The sequence below is a fragment of the Leptonychotes weddellii genome, chromosome 5, assembly GCF_054177405.1.
Source record: "Leptonychotes weddellii isolate Sample4059 chromosome 5, ASM5417740v2, whole genome shotgun sequence".
NCBI lineage: Eukaryota > Metazoa > Chordata > Mammalia > Carnivora > Phocidae > Leptonychotes > Leptonychotes weddellii.
Window position 1 is genome coordinate 43,881,791 of NC_138373.1, and position 17,808 is coordinate 43,899,598.

Here is a 17,808-nt window from a genome sequence, read left to right on the forward strand (position 1 = left end):
ATTCAATCAATCTCAATACAAACCTTACATAGTGCTTTGTAGAAACTGAAGATCTTAAAATTTATATGGAAATGCACAGGAACTAAAAGAATCAAAATAACTTCGAAAAAAGAAAGTACAGTTTGAGGACTCACACTAGCAAAACTTGAGATTTATAGAGCTACAGCAATCAAACAGTATGGTATTGGCGTAAAGGTAGAAAACCCCATATATGGGACGTAATAGGAAGTGAAGAAAGAGACATGTACTTACAAGGTCACTTGATTTTTTTGCCAAATTACAAAGGTCACCTATGCTACTTCTAGGTATTTATCTGTGAGAAGTAAAAAAATGTGCCTTTACATAGACTGGGACATGAACGGTTATAGTAGCTTCATTTGTAAATAGTGATCTACTGGAAACAACCTAATGACAGGCTAAGGGTTTTCCATGACACTGTGGCTGGTGTTGTGCCATCCCTCTCCCCTTCACTATCAGGACACTCATTATTCCAGCTACCTGGAGTGTTGCCTGCTGAAGTCTCACAGCTGAATCCAAATTCTGTAAATTCCCCGGGCTTAGGCCAAAGGTAGCTAGCTGCCTTTCCCCAGGAACAGCCAAATTTAGTAACAGGTTGATAAAGGACTGCAAAGGCTCAGCACCTTTGCCTCAAATCGGGACCAACCCTCAAGCCCTCTGAACTCCAGGGATCCCTGGGATCAGCTGAAGCTTTTGTTGCAAATGCATCATGTTCTCAGTCTAACCTTCTTCCTTCGTTCCTTCACATTCTGTCCCTCAGAGGATTCTTCCACATAAATCTCCTACATGCAAATATAGCTCAAAGTCTTAATACACGATGTTTTTAGTCACCAGGATGTATGAAGAGTTACTGGAGAATTGCACATGGGATTTTTACTGTCTCAGCTCAAGGGGGCACATGTGTCATTGTTTCCCAGAGCCTGGTGGCCAGGACCCATGGCCCTGCCTAACAGCAAGTAGGACAGGGAAAGTGAGATGAAATGCTCAGTAAGCCTCTAATGACACCTCCTTGTATCCAGTGACAATGTCCTGTTCCCTGTTGAATCTGTATCATTTAGCCAAATGCCTGGCACTGGGCACCAATGTGATGTATGTGTGTGTATCTACATACACACACATACATCACATATATATATGAATACACAATGAAAAAAATGATACATATATATCATAATAAATGTGGAATAAGAACCATTTGCCAATTCAGTTCAATGGAAAGGGTTTCTAAAATGTGATGTTACACATGTATGTAACTGGGGAAAAAAAGCACACGGAAAGGATTGATTTTAAGAAAAATAGGGAAAATCTTCTCTCCCTCTCCCACTCCCCCTGCTTGTGTTCCCTCTCTTGCTGTCTCTCTCGTCAAATAAATAAATAAAAATCTTTTAAAAAAATATGAAAAATCTTCATTTTAAATTGGTAGAACTGAGGCACTGGCAGGCTATCTTTGTAGAAATCCTGAATTATTTGCTGGGAGAGAAATCAGAATTTGAGATTAAGTCATCAAAAGAGGTGATAATTGGAACTATGGTGGGTGTATACAAGTGTCAAAGTTACAGAACTTGCAAAAGCTGCTGGTTCAGACATATTGTCAAGTAAAGCGGGCTGTTAGTACTGCAATGAGCTAACTACACACAGATGAAATGTAATTTGCCTTTATTAGAAATGATGAAGAACCCTGGAGGATAGGTTCATCAGACACACAATATTTATGAGGAAAAAATGATTTATCTTTAACATTCCCTGATTAACACCACTTGACTGGGATCACTCCTTCACTCAGCATTTTGAGTACTTATTCTTTATATCAAAGCTAATTTGTGCTTGTTTGTATATTGTTTGGTAAAGTATTTTAAAACCATGCCTGGCCAAACCTAATTTTCAGTTTCTAAGACTTTTTTTCCCTTTCCTTTTCGTTTCTTTCTTCTTTTTTTTTTCTTTCATTCCAGTTCAGATCTTGTAGTGGGCTTCCCATGTGCAAGACAGCATTCCAAGTACTTGGCAAATATTATCTCATTTAATTATTGAATCTGCGTATTTATTTTTAACAAGAATATTACAGAGGTGGTGTGCTCTTCTCAGCGCATGTTAGGATGTACATGATGTTGATATGTCTTATTAGTGGTGAACTTAACCTTGATCATCTCATTAAGGTGGCTTTGACTGGGTTTTTCCACTGAAAATGTGCCATTTTTTTCCCCATTGTAATGAATACATGATTCAAGACTATGCAAGTATCCTGTCTCTCCTCAAACTTTTGCTCCCTAATTTTGCTTCCACTGGTGGATCTGACCTGAAATAACTATTATTCTAGGATTCTAATCATGATCTCTATTTTTCTATTCCTTCTGTATGTATTAGTTGGAATCCTTTATAGGGAAGAACTGTGCTTTATCCCCCAATTTACAAGACTAAGGAATTGTAGATATTTGATTTATGGGTTATAATCTATTACTATATTTTGTGGCCCAAAATGTTCCAGTTTTGGGCATTGGGAGTTCTTTCAGGCTGATTTCAGGCTGACTTCTGTGCCCTTCAGCATGCTATCCTTTTTTTTTTTTTAAGCATGGGCACCATACTTTTAGGCACCACAAGATATTCCAGGCTCATCTGCCAATTAATCCTGCCCTAGATCTGGAATATACCACTCCTTCAAGTTTTTGTTTGTTTTGGTTTGGTTTTTTGTTTGTTTTTTTAATTGGCAGTTGGGACTTAGAAACCAAGATCTGATAGCATGATATGCTCCTTGATATTGAGGTGCCATTGCTTCTAGGCTTTCTTTATTGATAGAACTTGAGAACTTGGGAAATATTTCTGGGCAGACCTACCCATATTAGTATTCACATCCATATTTATTTTATACACATGTGTGTATGTGCCTACATGTGCCTACATGTCTGTCTGCTTTTCTGTTTATCTATTGCCTATCTACCTATCCAAAAAAAAAAAAGTGAGTTAACTCTGATGCCTCCAATTCAAATTTAACATAAAGAATTCATTGTAGACTTTTTTGTTTTGTTTTGTTTTGATTTGTTTTTCTTCTATGTAACTTCTTTCTCAAACAGCAGGAATTCTGGCTTTACTTTCTGCAGTATATTTACTTAATTGTTTAACCCTAATGTCCCACTAACAGGTCTTAGAATTGCTAACTTAACTCCTCTAAGAAACTATTTTCTGACTTAGAGAATTTGTTTATAGTACTTTTTGTCTTTAGACTCCCAATACCCAATCAATATGGTTTCCAAAATTACATTGGTTCTTTTTCTTCTTTTTCCTATGTTCTCCTTCAGTGTATTATTGTTATTCATTTGTAACACAATTAGTTCATTTGGTATAGTTTGCATTCTGTTTTGGGTTTTCCTTACATCCTACTTGATTTTTAAAAATTTACATACAGTAAAATTCAGTCTTTGTGATACATGGTTCTATTGGTTTCAACAAATACACAGCACTGTGTATCCACTATCAGAGTTGGGATATAGAACAGTTCAACCAACCCAGTAAATTCTCTTGTTGCTATCCCTTTGTAGGCAACCCCCCTCTCCTTTCTAAACCTGGGAAGTTACTGATCCACCCTGTTGTCCATCCCGTGGTTTTCCCCTTTCCAAAATGTCATATAAATAGAATCATTCAATATATAAATCACTATAACTGGCTTCTTTAAGTTAGCAAGGTGCATTTAAGATTATGTTTTTACATGAATACGTAGTTTGTTTTTATTATCCATTCACTAGTTGAAGATTGTCTTGGTTGTTTCCAGTTTGGGTGATTATGAAGAAAGCTGCTATAAACATGCAGATATGGACATTTTTCAGGACCACACATTTCAATTTTTCTTGGGAAATGTGTAGGAGAGGAAAGGCTTAGTCTTATAGTAACTATATGGGTGGGCTGGTTGGTTGGTTTGTTTTAAGAAACTGTCAAACAACTATTCTTTACAGTGGCTGTACCATTTTCATTTCCCCCAGAAATGTATGAGAGTCCCAGCTGATCTGCAGTTTATTTTGTATAGTTTAGTGTTCTTTATAAGGCTTACTAGTTTTAATTTCAATTTAATTCCTGAATCTTTATTGTCTAAAAAATGGGGAAGGATACTTCAAATGACATCCAGCAAATCTACAAGATAATAAAATCATACAGTGAGTTTGCTTTGAGAATAATAAATATGCCCTTACTAGTTTCCTAAAGATGATTAAAGATCAAGGACAAATTGACTACACAGAACAGACTATCTCTAATTTTCCACTTCTGCATGGTAAAAACAATTTTAAAGACCATGGAGGAAATATAATTAAGGTATGACTAGTGTTGGTTTATTAAAAATGTTTTTTTCTTAATAGAAAGAAATATTTTCATAATTGAAAAATAATCCTTAATATATTTCTTAAAGATTGATTCTGTTGATGTTTTGTATTATACCTTCCAGTTGTCTTTTCCTTTCTTGTGGTCTCACCAAGCCTAGGAATACAGAACAGTAGATGCTACTGTTACCTTAACATCTTGTATCTATTTATAAAATTGCCTAAAAATAGATCTGAGACATACTTGCTTACAGTCTCTAGTCTATATGCAGTAAGTTTATTTCTAAGTACACTCTTCTTTCTGATCTGAGCCCTGGGCACATTTGTTCTTAGGACATGGTGTCAGATCTAGTTCTTCAGGTCAACTTTGCTTATTCAATAATCTTCTCAATCCCTTGGCCACCACAATTACACGCCTCTAATATTTCTGTTTTTGTCAGAACAGTATTTTTTTGCTGTACCTGTTTGTTCGTTTTCTTTTTTTAAAATTTTTTTATTGTTATGTTAATCACCATACATTACATCATTAGTTTTAGATGTAGTGTTCCATGATTCATTGTTTGTGCATAACACCCAGTGCTCCATGCAGAACGTGCCTTTCTTTCTCTTTTGTCTTATCTTGGTTGGGAAGGGAACATTTAGTCAGACTCTATAATGCACAGCTGTAGTGACAGAAAGGAGCCTAAGGCTCTCTGGGTGTGTGCAAATGCTCATAGGTATATACAGGTATTAGTCAGGGCCTGAGCCCTCCTCTAGGTCAGTGTATACAACCGGAGAGAATAATACCATAGTCATGCTAATTAATAAGGTCTTACTAATTGGTCTATTTTGAGGATATTTAATAAGTAATCTTCATTAATGTTTTTATGGCTGACAATTAAATGAAATGTGAAAACTTAAACCCATGTGCCTTGTGTAATCTGTCAGAAACAGACTGCCAAGCAGTCACTCTCATCATGCTCAATACCTAATCTGGGTGATGCCCTCTGCATAAAGACAGGGATTGCTGGGAAGTCAGCCCCATGAGAACTACTCTCCACGTGTACAGCTAAGACAGTCCCCGGTGAATGAATAATTCTGTTGAGACAATGTGCTGACCCAAATATTCAATATTTGCATAGCAGGAAACTGAGTATCAGAGAGGTTAATTGATACCCAAAGCTACACCGTTAAAAAGAGACAGAACTGGAATTAGAATTAATAGCTCCTTTTAGACTGAGCATGCCTGGCTATCCAGGCCAACCTGAGTTCAAACCATGCAGTAATATGAACTACTGCTTGTGATGACAAATTTCCCGCTCTTGTTTTATTCAGTTCTGGCAGCATCCCAGCTGTATTCCAGCTGCTAAGTGAGTCACTCAGTGAATATCTGAGGTTTAATGCTTTAATGTGGAATATAATGTTTGTTTTGAAAGTTACTCCTGAAATAATGAGTGCCAGCACAATCGAGTTCTAAAACTTGAGCATCTGAAAATCTGAAATCTGCTTAATTAACATGTGCTTTTGAATTGAGAAAATTCTATTGTATCTGAGTCAATCAAATTATTGCTTATTATTAATTGCTACTTTGAACAGTAGCAATTATTGGAATAAGAACATTAAGAATGAGGTATTTTTGAATTCAAAGATATGAGCCCAACAGAGGTCTGACTCTTCATAAGTAAGAGAAATCGAAAAAGCTCATGATGTTTATGCATATGTCTCAAATAATTTGTAAATAAATTATTTTAAGATCTTATCTTACTAAAGTTTTCCTCAAAACCCTGTGCCATACACTTGAACTATTTTTTTTTAAAATAGGGCTTGAGATGCTGTTCAAGAGTTTCAGGGAAAGTAGAGCTTCTGTCACTTTGCTTGAGATGAAAATAGGAGACACATCAAGTTATGGCATTCGGAAATGCTCCTTCTTCTGGAATGAACAGCTATTATGCTTAGTTTCTTTTTTTTTTTTTTAATTGATAAAGTTGATGAGATTTGGAGACTTTAAGAGTGAAGGAATGATTACCAAGCATTACAATTAAGTAGAGAAGCATGTTCTGAAATAATTCATTCTGAAACGAAGAGTCCTGCAATAATTCTCCCCTTGGCTCTTTTCTAAAGATACAGATAATTGTCTGAGTTTTTGTTTCTCCTCACCTGCCTCTCAAAACCTAGCAGCTTGTCTCATCACAATTGTATTTCACAGGAAGGGTGTGAAGATACATGAGTTACCAATTGTAAAACACTTTAAAGTCAGAGGTGTTATACTCGATGATAGTGAGAAAGTAGAAGGAAAATAGGTGACAACTTGCTAAAAAATCTGTCATTGTCCATTTCGGGATAACTTCAGGGTAGCTCATGATAAAGCCTTCACCCAAAGGCATACTGGATCTATTTGCACAAAGTAGCATGTTGAGTATCACAAGAAACACCTTTTATATCACTCTTTCAAATGGCAACAGTTAGAGGGATATAAAGCAAGCTACACTGCTATGCTGACATTCCTAAAATGAAAAAATGATACAGGGCAAAATAAACTTCCTATGATTACAAAACAAAACAAACATGAACACACCAATTATATGTCCCTACAAGTACTGCAAATTCAGTGAGTCCTAAGGTAGCTTTTGCTCCTTCTCTGAGCGTCCTATTTTGAATAATGGCTTTACTATCCATTCAGCTTTCCAAGTTGGAATGAAGGACTGCACCATTACTTTTAAGTTTCTCTCACTGCCACGTTACCAGTCTCATAAAAGACAATTTCTAGGGTATTTTATAGTTTCTTACCTGAAACTGGCATCTTTGCTTTCAGGCTTAGCTAACTCCCCAACTTTGTGACTCATCCTAGTAACTGTCATTGAATTCTATTTTCCCACACATGCATGCACCCATGCACACACATACTAGTCCTAATATTGTCATTCATACCAAAAAAAAAAACAAAAACAAAAAAATAAACAAAATAAACCCTCTATTGATCCTTTTTGCCACTGGGATAAAAACCAAGAACCCCAGCATTTCAGCTCAACCTACTCAGTCTTGCTCATTTGCCTCTAAAGCTTGATTCTGTACCCTCTCCAAGTCTCGGCTAAACCCTGTGATAGAGAAATCTGTATCTCCCAAATATGTCATGCTTCATTGGCATTATTGTCTCTGCACTGTTTTTTTGGTTTGTTTTGTTTTTGTTTTCATTTTGTGTGTGTGTGTGTGTGTGTGTGTTTCTTTTTTGGTTTTTGCCTGGCTTACCACCGTGAGCTCTTTAAGGGAAGGGTAGTTCATTTATTCCCGTAACTCCAGAGCCTGGCACAGGACCTAACACATAATTCAATCTCAAAAATATTTAAGGAAGGAAGGAAGAGAGGGAAGGACTTCAAGGAAGGGGTGGGAAAATGAAGGAAGTGAGTGAAGAAAGGCATGAAGGAGGATGAGAAATGTTTATTTTCCATCTTGAGGTGACCTGAAATTCAAAATGCATTTTTCCTAAGAAACACAAGTACTATGGTAGCTCAACATTGGAATTAGACCACAAAATTTAGTTCACAAGATTTAAACTTGGTTCACAAAATGTTTCTTATTTTTTAAAAAATATTGTTTACATGTGATGTTTTGGTTATGATTATATCATTAACCCTGTGAGAAAACAGGTCTTGAAAACTGATTTATAAGAGCATTATATATAACTTTGACCCTTAAGCAAGTATGTTCTGAGCATGAAATGTATGATTAGCAAGAGGATATTTTGGAACACACCTCGTTTGTAATTTGCATTCAGTAATGTAACCCACAAAAGCAACTCTTCCTCATAAAACCACATGCGAAGATCAAGATTGAGATTCACCACTGGTTTTAAACTTCAGATTGATAAAATGCTAAAAGGAGCCTTGAGAGAAATGATTAGGGTAGTGTACACAAAGATGTTTCATTTTCACTAGGGAACATAGTTCGTATTTATTGTAACATTTAATCATGTGTTTTCTTGTTACATTTGGAAATAAACTTTGCCAACATGACAGAGTGATAAACCAATCACTTAGAGTTATCCTCTAAGGCTTTGAGGCTTTATAAGACAGAATGTACTTCTCAAATGCAGAGAAGATAAAACATAAAGAACAAAATACTTGAATTGTTTGGATCACATTTCCTTTCCCTTATCACTGGTGATAGTGGTGCCCTGATAGAGAATTCTATCTAAAACATAAAGAATATGGAATTAAAGGACCTTAATGTTGATGTTTATTATGGATATCTGAACTTGAGTAGCTATGTCACTTCTGGATCCTGGGATAGTTTAAGACAGACACTCTAGCATGCAAAATTAGGATTTTAAAAAATTGGTGTGACATCTCTCACAATGGGTGCTAGTGCTTGAATCTTTCCCAGCAAGCTCCAAAATTAGTTCTGGATAAAGACTGTATAAAAATGAGGAAAAAAAATCTTTCTCTCATGTGACAAGTGACAGTCCTCCAGTTTTTGCTGCCTGACTTCATTTTCACTACCAAGAAATTGAGAATGTAGCTAGCTTACCACAACATTCTTCACATTTACATAAGAGAAACGTAATGGGAGGAATCTTCAAATGTTTCTCCTATGAAAACTTCACATATAGTAACTATGGTCTTTTTCGCATGTTTATTATAAAAAGAGTAGGGAATACAAAAATCATATACATACATACCAATGTCAGGAAAAAAAAAGAAAACAATCTTAAGAACAATGGGTAGCAAGTACTGTTGTGTATCACTCAGGAATCCAGGGGATTCCCAGAGGACAATTCTTGACATTCCTCTGTCCAATTATTATGGTAAAGGGAGAAATGCAGTGGCCGTGACCTGAAAAATGCTGGGTGACCAGAGGCTCATCTCCCCAGGCAAGCCACACAGACCAGCAGAGGTGGTCTCCATGAAAGTTCTACCTCTCCCTCTGCCCATCCTGATTTCTTCATTCTCTAATAAGCCACCTGTACTTCAACTGAGTCTGTTTCATGGGGAACCTGACCTATGAAGCAAAATGGTGGTTACTAACTGGCACTTGCATGATGATGGATGAAACACTGTACATATTCTTTCTTTTTTTAAATAGTACAAGAAGCTTTACTGACTACAGTGCAAGTTAAAGCAAGAAGAAGAAACAATCATTTAAAAACACCAGAGATCCTTACAAAGCAAAGGTTAAGAAATAAATCAAGACTCCTGTTGAGTTAAGCTGTGCCTGGAATGAAGAACAGACCTCCTTCACTTTGATCCTTGGGTTCTTGGTATTTCCACTGGATGTAGTCAAAGATGTCTTTCTCACCATCCACTGGCAGAGGTTCTCCAGAAACTCCAGTGACTCCTCAGGGATGGACTGTGTATTCCTCATTGTGAAGCCCTTTTTTAAGGGCATGAGCTCTCATATTCTTATTGAAAATATCACTCCCAGTGAAACAGAGAACACCACAGTACTATTGATCCTTGGATATCAACCTTATATCAATTCTCCTTTGTGGATACTCCTTATCATCATTTTTACTGGGAAGCTGGCAAACACCTGAACTTTGTTTCACCTTTTGACAACATCTGTAATAAAATGGACCTTCTGTAACTGCTCCACAACACGATGTAACAGCTTTGGCTGTTTGGTGGATTCAGAAGTAAAGTTTGGATGGATCAGAAGAACATCCATGTCACCAATGGACTGTGCACCTCTGCGGAAACCCACCGCAGACTGTAGCAAGGAATTCAGAATTCAGTTTTTAAACTTCAATTAGTACAATGGCTTACACTTGTCACATTTCTTCAGGATGAATTCTTTTTTCAAATTCATCAAAATATTTCAGCCCAATTCGCAGATGATGGTTCCACTTATCTTCATTTTTTTTTTCCTGAGATCTTCTAAGGCTTTAATTTCTGCATCTACAAACTTCCTTGCAGCAGATGGACCAATGCCATTAACTTGAGTCAGGAAATTGACGGATGAACTCGTATCATCCTGCTGAATCTTTCCCAGCTTACACAATTTTCTAGTCACTAACAATTCATCAATCTTTTCAGCAACTTTTGTTCCTACTCTAGGCAATTTCTTAGCTTCTGCTCCACATTTTATTTTGTATGGGTACTTTGCTATCACAGATGCTGCTTTTTCTGTAAGCATTGCACTTGTGGATGGCCTGGTTCACATTCTTCTCGAAGTCTGCAAGTTCTGTGAGCATGTGGGTGATTTCCCATTGAGCATCTCTGGCCATGCCTTCCATTTGCTCATGGTCGCCTGCCCAGGGACCGGCCCCCTGTCCTAGCTCTAAGGAGGGGCTGGCTTTTGGGGAGGGGAGGCAGACCAACCCCAGCAAAGCCAGCACAACCCACTGAACAATGGCTGTCTCTGAAAACATTGTACATATTCTTATTATTGATCAAAATAGGTAAGAAATATTAATGAGAGGACCTCTGACTACAAATTTCTGCCTTTTACAATAAGGTCCAACCTTCCCCTTTTGCAAAAGAGATAATTAAGGCCTAGAGATAAAAATAACATATATATTTTTTAACCTCACCAAGAAATTAGAGAAAAATTAGAACCTTTTTTTTTTTTTTGGTCATTTGTAAACTTCTCTTAATACTGTTTCCGTGAGTAAAAATTCTCAAATCTAACTCTGCAGCAGAATCACTGATGAGAGTTTTTTAGTTTGGTTGTTTTTTTATTGTAATAAAGATTTCCAGGCCCACCCCAAACATATTGAACTGGAATCTGTTGTGAAAGTTTCCACCGGAATCTGTATTTTTAAAAGTTGCACAAAAATTTCTGATGATCAGGTAAGTTTGGGAAATGTGATACAGAGAATCTAAGAGCTTACTAGTTTTCTAGGGCTTCCTTAACAAAGTACCACCTAGGGGCGCCTGGGTGGCTCAGTCGTTAAGCGTCTGCCTTCGGCTCAGGTCATGACCCCAGGGTCCCGGGATCGAGTCCCACATCGGGCTCCCTGGTCGGCAGGAAGCCTGCTTCTCCCTCTCCCACTCCCCCTGCTTGTGTTCCTGCTCTCGCTATCTCTCTCTCTGTCAAATAAATAAATAAAATCTTTAAAAAAAAAAAAAAGTACCACCTAGTAAGTGGCTTCACCATCAGAAACGTATTGTCTCAGTTCTGGAACCTAGAAGTTTGAGATCAAGAGGTCAGCAAGGTTGGATCCTCCTGAGGGCTGTGAGGGAGACTCTCTTCCATACCTTTCCTCTAAGCTTCTAGAGGTTTGCAGATGCTCTCCCCTGCATATATGCCTGTGTCCAAAGTTCCCTTTTTTATAAGGATTAGAAACCAATCTTAGTCTAGTGTGACTTCATCTTAACTAACTACATCTTCAAGAACCCCATTTCCAAATAAGGTCACATCCTGAGGTTTATATGAATTTCAGGTAAACACAATTCAACCCATTATAGGAATCTAAATTTACAACTACTCCTGTATAATTTGATTTAAAAAAAAAAAAAGTGCTAAGTAAGCCAGCTAAGGCTAAGGCAAAGAGAATTGGTGAAGAAAAGGATTTCCTCTGCTGTACTTGATCTCTGATTTCAAGCTTCAGGTATATCAGCATAAGGTTGTACATGGGAGGGCTTGGATCCAACCTAGATTTTGGTTAATTTAATTCCTCTCTTCTACATCTTAGTGGGAACACTTCATCCCCTCTTATTATTGCATCCATTGTGATTACCAGCACCATTAAGAGGACCTCACCACAAATTCTGGTAAATCAGACTTCCAAAAGCAAAGATGAAGTCACTTTGATCATTCATATCATGCTTGATACTTTAACATTCTTTGATTTTCAGTTTCATTATTACTTTTTTTCTTCAGCTTTCCCCAACTAACATAAGCTAACATTTATTGATATCGGCCAGTGGTTAAAAAGGAATTGTACCACTTGGTACAGGAATATGATATGATATCTAATCTTAATCTAATTTCAGTGATTTTATTAACTAAAGCAAAAGTTTAGGACCAAGAAATGTGTGTGCAGTTGCAGAACTGATATAAGTGATTATTAAGGCCACATACCATTGCTTTAAATAGCTCTTGGATTTTTTTCTCCTAGTTTTCTAGACTGTTTTTCTGAATGTCACATAAGATAAGATAAATTTTCATTGCCTCCTAGACATTGTCTAATAAAAGGGGATGGTATCATTTGGGGGAAGATAATCAATACTCTGACATTTTCCAAGAGTGATGTTTTATAGAAATTTAAGACCTAAATAAACAAACCTTCACATGTAGCAGCACCTCTATAATTTAAGAATACTTTTTCTGAAGAATACCCAAGAGTTAATGTTAATTAGTGGCATACTAGAAAGCTAAACTCTATTGAAGACCTTTCAAGACTTCTCTGGAAGGAAATCGCTGGCTTATTTTCTCAATCCTTGAAGGCAAGTATCCAAATTGTGTTAAAAAAAAAAAAAAGACAAGGTTAAACTAAAGGAGAATTTAAAAAACAAGTCGTGTTTGTTCTATTAATAGTCAGTTCTGTACAGAGTTTTTGCATTCTTGTGCACGCAGAAGTCAGACTGACAAAGATCACCATAGACTTCTTAAGAAATAGATTTTCAACAATTTATTTCAACATTGCAATAAATCTTTCCCATCCTGTCGATAAAAGGAAAAGCAATCCCTTTTGGGATTGGTCTGTTTGGTCCTCAACTGGAATAGCTCAGCTTGCCTATGCACTGTCAGTGCAGAGCTTGTTCTGTTATCGAATTTTGCAGAATTAGTGCACAGTGGTGAGAAGAAACAAGCTAAACCTGACTAGCTTTTCTCAGAATCAGAGGTCCCTCATCTCCCGTGACTTCTAAGTGCAACTGGGAGGCTGGCGGGCACAGCAATGCTCAGATGCGGATACTATAATCGTTAAGCTTCTGATTTTTTATCACCATCCCCAGTCCTTCTTCACACATTCCTACTCTTTTCCCATAAAAACTCGGTGTATGGAATCATGAGGCAAAGTAATAAAACTAAAGAATGTTTTTTCTCTGTCATTTTCTATTTGGCAACACCCTTGCTTTGTGTGGGGAGCAGACCAAGTAAAGTGGACTCCCTTCACCTGTTTGGCTGGTGGGAGATAGTGAGTTTTTGTCATTGCATCCTATGCTCTTTGAGCTTTTGTTTCACGATTACAAATTTCTTCAGGGGTGTGGATACCCTGGGGTGTCAGAGGAACTGACATTCCTGTTTACTGAGTCTGTTGGCTTTTAAATGTTTTCACCTGATGCCTTGAAAAATCCTTCCAGAAGCCTTCTTTATCCATTTAGCAAATCTGGTTATGGTTATTGGGTGTGGATGCAGGCAGGCTATGCAGACATCTGAAGTAGAACACGATGAACTGTTTATTCCTAGAAAATGCAGATGTGGGAAATAAGCTAAGCCGTATTGAGGGAAAACTTCCAAAATCGAAGGACTGTATAGGCCTTTAAGCCTTAATCTGGTAGCCAATAATACTATGAAGGAAGGAGCTGACAGAGCAATTTCTCTTGCAGGAAATACCACAGCTTCCTTTAAATTTATTCCAGTAATTATTTGGCCCTCCTTGCCAAGCCAGGCAGAGCCCTCAGATCCCCAGAAACCTTGCTCCTTCACCACGCTCACCTTCTCAGGGCTCTCAGAGCTCCACCTACAAGACCACGAGTCTGCTGGCTCTAGTACATCTGCACTGGCAGGTTAATGATTGGCAGCAAAGGCTTCCTAGGTCTGGCTTGAGGATCCCCCGTGACCCTGAGAAGCATACATTTCCATCGAAAACTTAGGAGGAGAATGCGAAACGATTATCTTTAAATAAGGCTGTCACAGCATTGCTGAAATGATAGTTGGGTCATCCTAAAAGGCAGTGAGTGTAGAAACTGGATCAGAGGGGAAGTGGGAGGGAACTCAGTAAGTAAAACAGTGAATAGACAGGAGCAGCTACCCCAACTTCCCAGACTACTTATGTAGAAGTATTCTATTCCTTTGATGAATATCAGATTGATAAACAACCATATGACAGAGATACTTCAAGGCAAATTAATGCTACATTTAAAAAATAATACAAAATAAAAAAAATTAAAAAAAAAGGAGAAGATAGCAGGAAGGGAAAAATGAAGGGGGGGAAATCGGAGGGGGAGATGAACCATGAGAGACTATGGACTCTGAGAAACAAACTGAGGGTTCTAGAGGGGAGGGGGTGGGGGGATGGGTTAGCCTGGTGATGGATATCAAAGAGGGCATGCTCTGCATGGAGCACTGGGTGTTATATGCAAACAATGAATCATGGAACGCTACATCAAAAACTAATGATGTAATGTATGGTGATTAACATAACATAATAATAAAAAAAACTGGAAAAAAATACAAAATAGTAATCTTTATGAATGTAAGTAACAAATTATCATCCCATACTTTTATAGATGTAAGCTTATCTTTATCTTTTGCACTGACTTTTTTTTTTTAGTTCATTCTATGGGACCAATGTACTCTCCATGCCCAGTAAGTTTTGAATATCTAATATTCAATATTTCTTATTGACATATTGAGCTGAAGAAGACAGTTTGAAAATAAAGACACAGCTTGTATCTTGAGCAAAATCTCAGATTCAGTTAATAAATACAATTTCTTTCAAATGGTGAGAAATCCAGAAGTTGGGTTTATGGCTCTCTCAATCTCCCCTGCCCTCTCTCTTTGAGGGAAAGATTTTTTTTTTTTCCTTTGTCCAGCTTCATTGAGCTATAACTGACATATAACACTATATAAATTTAAGGTATACAAAGTAATGATTTGATACACTATATATTGCAAAATGATTACCATGGTAGCACTAACTAACACCTCCATCACATAACATAATTACCTTTGTATGTGTGTACGTGTGTGCTGAGAATATTTAAGATCTACTCTCTTAGAAAATATTTAGTAAAATATTACTAACTACAATCACCACACTGTATGTTAGGTCACCAGAATTATTCATCTAATAACTGCAAATTTGTACCCTTTGACAACATATCCTCATTCTCAGCCCCTCAGGCCCTTGTAACAGTCTATGAGTTTGGCTTTTTAAAATTCCATATAAGTGAGAACATTTGCTATTTGTCTTTCCTTGTCTGACTTATTTAACTTAGAATAATGTCTTCAAGGTCCATCCACTCTGTTGCAAATGACAAAATTTCCTCCTTACTCATGGCTGAATAATTCTCCACTGCATACATATACCACAATTTCTTTATCCCTACACCCATTAATAGACACTTAGGTTGTTTCCATATCTTGGCTATTGTGAATAATGCTGTAATAGACATGGAACAACAAATACCTCTTTGAGATCCTGTTTTTGTTTCCTTTGGATAGCAATCCAGAAGTAGGCTTGGTGGATCATATGGTCATTCTATTTTTTTCATGTTAACTTTTGTGAGTGGTGTGAGATTAAATTAAAAAAAAAAACATTAAAAGAGTCAATCAATATTGGAAAATAATAGCATGATGATCATATTCTGCTAGTTATGAAAATGAGGTATTAAAATGTAAAAAATGAAATAACGTAATATTCAAGCAGACATAAACAAGCAGTCAGCACAAAAAAATGGAGTGCTCATAAATAGGCCTATGACATATGCTGTTTTTTATAATAAAGATAATATTAATAACCATTAATCAATTATAAATAATTCAATAAATGTTTTAGGATATTGTCTTTCCATTTGGAGAAAAAAGAGAATGCTGATTTCATATATATGTATATTTTACATATATGACTTGTAAATATAAACACATAAAAGTAATGTCCTGATGGGTTAAAGAACTAGAAAAGCAGAATAACCTACAAAGTAATATTTTATGACCTTCAGAAGCAAGTCACATAGTCCAAGTATCATGAAGGGAAAGACTGTCATATATGATTATATAACATTTAAGAAACTCATGTCCAACATGATATAACATTAAAATCTTCAAAATCAACAGCATCATGTAAAAAATATTTGCAATACATAAAAAATAAAAGATTATGGTCCTTAAAATTAAAATCTCCAACATCAATCTCAATATGATTGGCAAATTATGCTATAAGAAATTTTGCAAAGATATTACTCATATAATATAGTGAGTAAATACATGAAAGGATGGCCAGTCTCACTAATAATCATGGGATGAAGATATTTTTCACCATGAGACAGTCAAGAACAAAGAAGTATGTTTCCCAGGAAGGAATATGGATGCACATTCTTATATGCTGTCAGTGAGAAAAGTTTACTTTATCGGGACTGGGCAATATCTGTCATTTTTTAAAGTGCATTACCTCTGACTCACCAACCCCATACAATAATGCTCACTGAAATGTTTAAAAATGATTAAGTGTTAATAACTTCAATGTTCATCAGCAAAAGAGAGATTATATACCTCATGGAGCATCCACATCACAGTCATTAGAAAGAATGAAATAGACCCCCCTACACTGATGTGCTAGGTACCTTAAGGGATTAGAAGGCCAAGGATGGAAAGCAGTTTGTCTACCTGTGTGACGTATAAGCATATATAAATGGGTAGTCAGAGGAATGGGAAGATAGCTACCAAATAACTGAGAGTGTTTAAGTCAGAGGTGGCAAGAGGAGTGAGAATGTGAAGGGAAAACACTCCTGAATTGTGTAGTACTTGTGCAATTTTATACCTATCAGGATCTAAGAACACCAATTGTATTTGAAAAATTGATCATTTGGATTTTAGTTTGGGACACAGAAGCTCAACTATAGTAGACTGAAGAATGAGTGAGAAGTAATTGGAATAAATGAATGGAAACCTTCTTTCAAGAAGTCTATCTGTAAGGGTAATGATGGCCAAAATAGGCCAGTGACTAGTAGATAATATGATTTTTAAAGCAAATAGTTAATATGTTTGATGCATGCTTGTTTAGGTTGTGTTTACAGCTGAAAATGTAGGTACTCAACAAATGTTTATTACTATTACAATGCTCTGATTTAAACAAACCCAAAGTTCTTTTCAATTGTTAAAGAGTGAAAAGAGCACAGAAAACTCAGCTTCAGATTTAGAAGAGGTTGCAGTGTTTCTTATTCTACCACATCCAGCCCCCAGAACAACAGAGCCACACACAAAGTAACCCTGTTCAATGCCTGACTTTTAAATGCCTCATTTTTCTGACAGGCACTATCAATCTTCGCTTTTAACTCTGATGCTGGCTTCAATATGTCTATTTCAAAGGAGATTAAGCATTTTAACAGCAGTGATTTCTCCAGAAAGAGAGGAAAGGATGACACTGAATAAAGGATATTACTCTATTGAATGAACAGTTCCCTAAGTCTTTGAGATGCATAGGCTGAATGTTGTGCTATGTTTATGAAATTCTCCCTAGATCCCTAATTATTCTCCTCTCTGTTCACAGATGTTTCTTGCTATTTGATGTGAGCTTTGAGAAGGAAAGGGATCGTTTATAGAGTAATGAGATTACCTCACATCAAACTTATTTGGAAGAAGCGAAGTTTAGTTCAGGGTAAAGTATTTTTGTTTTTTTGTTTGTTCT

General features: G+C 36.6%; 1 pseudogene; it reads right to left on the reverse strand.

Moving 5' to 3' along the window:
• Positions 1-9,495: 9,495 nt before the first annotated feature.
• Positions 9,496-10,535, reverse strand: LOC102732877 (DNA polymerase beta pseudogene; annotated as a pseudogene).
• Between the last annotated feature and the right edge of the window lie 7,273 nt (positions 10,536-17,808).